We start from the raw sequence: 2720 nt of genomic DNA on the forward strand, positions 1-2720 counted from the left end.
AACCTGTACAAGAAGAAATTGATTCTTAATCGTAAAATGCTTGCACAAGTAGCTGTATCAAATCCAAATAATCTTTACACGATTTCCAATAAAATAAAGATCATCAATTAAAGGTATAAATAAAGTAATATACTGGAATAATAAAAGATGAATTCCCGGAGAGGGAACTCCGGGAAGATACAATAAATTAAGATTAAGTGGTAGGAATCAACGAGCTGGATTACTTTCTTTATAATATATATAGGTCTGGCCCTTTCGAATTCGAATAAAACATCAACAATCGGAACTTAAGTTCCGGTTGTTGTTTCTTAAATTTTGGTTGTTGTTTCTTAAGTTTCGATTGGAATTGTACTTTTGCGTTAATTGAGGAATATGTCTATTTTTTCTGGGTCTAGAACCTGTAATTATTGAAATTGACTGGGCTTGAAATTGCTTTTCGTTCTCATAGTTACGAAACGGTACAGAAAGATAAAATACGAGCCTGTTTTATAGCAAGAGTAATTAATCGTTGTTGTTTCAAGGTTAATCTATTTATTCGTCTCGATAATATTTTTCCTTGTTCACTAATAAATCTATTAATTAAACTCATGTTTCTATAATCAATTCGATCTCCCGGGCCAATCCGGGGACGCCTACGAAAAGGTTGTTTAGATTTACGAAAAGGTTGCTTGAATTTACGAAAAGTTTGCTTGGATTTACGAAAGGGTTGCTTGGATTTATTAAAAGTTTGCTTGGATTTACTAAAGGGTTGCTTAGATTTAAGAAAAGGTTGTTTAGATGTATACATGATTTATTCCTTATTTAAAATTTGAAAATTTGAAAATTCACTTCTTTATTTTATTAATTTAGGATCCAGAAGAAGTAGTTTTTCTTTGATCCATATCTTATTTGATTCATATTATAGTATATGAATACCCTCTATACATATGAAATAATATCTACCGGAAATCAGATGAGTTGATTTGTATTTTGTATTCTATACTATGTTTTCTTTATATATTAAATATGAAGTTCTTACTCTTTCTGTTGTTTGGAAAGATCAAACACACGATGTTCCTATTTCTTTATTTCGTGATGAGTCGTATGCTTGCGACAATAACGACAAAATTTTTTGAATTCTAATTGTCCGGGTGTATTGTGGCGATTCTTTTGAGTACTATATCTAGAAATCCCCGTCGATTCCTCATTGGCACCTTTTCGAACACAACTGATGCATTCCAAAATAACTCTGATTCTAACATCTTTTCCCTTGGCCATGAACCTCCTTTTCTTTTTGGATTGACTTAACTTAATTCTTCTACTTATTCTTTTATTCTTCTATTTTGAATCCGAAGAAGAAGAATAAAATTCATTAGAATAATTTTTTTTTATTCTTTAATTAAGTAATAAAAAATAGAGAAATAATTAAAGAATACAATCCTTGTCGAATTAGCAAAGATTTTGGTTCGAAATCCTTTCATTTAATTAGCCAGCCCCGCCTTTTCTATGCTCTGATTTCTGAGGCCTTATTTAGCTTGGGTACCCCTTTAAATTGAATTTCTATTTTCAAAAATGGGGTTTACCAAATTTTTAATGACTCTGAGGTTCAACCCAATCCATCTTTTCTTTCTTTTTCCTTCCGATACTAAAAAAAGATTGAAAAGGATCAAATTTTGTCATATCACGAAGAAATCTATCCCTCCCATAGCAATAACTAGAATTAAAAAAAAGGGAATGACAAAGCATCTGGGAATAAACGATTAATTTCTATCAATAAACCTGCTAAAGCACCAAACCATAGAGTACTTAGCACGGGTGCTACAGAGAGATATGTTTTTATATCCCGCATTGAAAATCCTCCTTCCTTGTTGGAATACATATATGATCATAAACTCTTGCCCAAGATTGTTATGCTATATATAAAATGAACCATATCGACGAAATTTTCCTATCCCTAAAAAAGAAAAAGATGACCCCTTCTTCCTATATATTACCAAGGAAAAGTAATCCTTCTTTTATAGGCGAAATTATATTGGATTTTATATGTATATAATTCCTTAATTATATGAGACCAAAAAGAAGAAATGACACGAGGGTTCTATATATAGATAGAGAAAGAAAGAAGAAGAAAATTATGATGTGGAAAAGAAGACAGGAATTGTGTACAATGGCATTGTACAACAATTTAATTTGGAAAAGGGATGTAGCGCAGCTTGGTAGCGCGTTTGTTTTGGGTACAAAATGTCACAGGTTCAAATCCTGTCATCCCTACCTATTACTTCTTTCTTCTTTATAGGCAGTAGCGACGAGATCAATTAAAGTAAAGTGGGTATAACTTGAATTTGTGGAGACTATACGTACGTGAGATACATTAGGAATAGAAAAAGATTTTCTTTTTGAATGAATGAAAGCGCTCTTAGTTCAGTTCGGTAGAACGCGGGTCTCCAAAACCCGATGTCGTAGGTTCAAATCCTACAGAGCGTGATTCCATCTATTTTATGTCGAAGCAGAGTAAAATAACTTAACAAAATTGAATTGTAACTCCAATTTCAATTTGACCTCCTCTCTGGTCTGGAGGAGGTCAATCAAAAAAAAAAAATGACTCAATCAAAGATCCAACTGATCCCCACGCCTGTATTGCAAATACGCAGTCACGAATAATCCCGCTAAAGTAATAGGAATTAGGCCTAAGACGATTCCAAATAGAAAAACTTCAATCATTTCGATTTGTTCGAGGGGAT

The 2720-nt window shown here is 32.5% G+C and overlaps 2 non-coding genes across 2 annotated transcripts; both read left to right on the forward strand.

Moving 5' to 3' along the window:
• Positions 1-2176: 2176 nt before the first annotated feature.
• Positions 2177-2250, forward strand: TRNAP-UGG (transfer RNA proline (anticodon UGG)). The gene has a single exon. It is a non-coding gene; the product is annotated as a tRNA-Pro (tRNA).
• Positions 2251-2389: 139 nt separating this feature from the next.
• On the forward strand, positions 2390-2463 carry TRNAW-CCA (transfer RNA tryptophan (anticodon CCA)). The gene has a single exon. It is a non-coding gene; the product is annotated as a tRNA-Trp (tRNA).
• The last annotated feature ends 257 nt before the right edge of the window (positions 2464-2720 follow it).

Source organism: Triticum urartu, unplaced genomic scaffold, assembly GCF_056163025.1.
Source record: "Triticum urartu cultivar PI428250 unplaced genomic scaffold, HENAU_Tu73 scaffold2, whole genome shotgun sequence".
Lineage (NCBI taxonomy): Eukaryota > Viridiplantae > Streptophyta > Magnoliopsida > Poales > Poaceae > Triticum > Triticum urartu.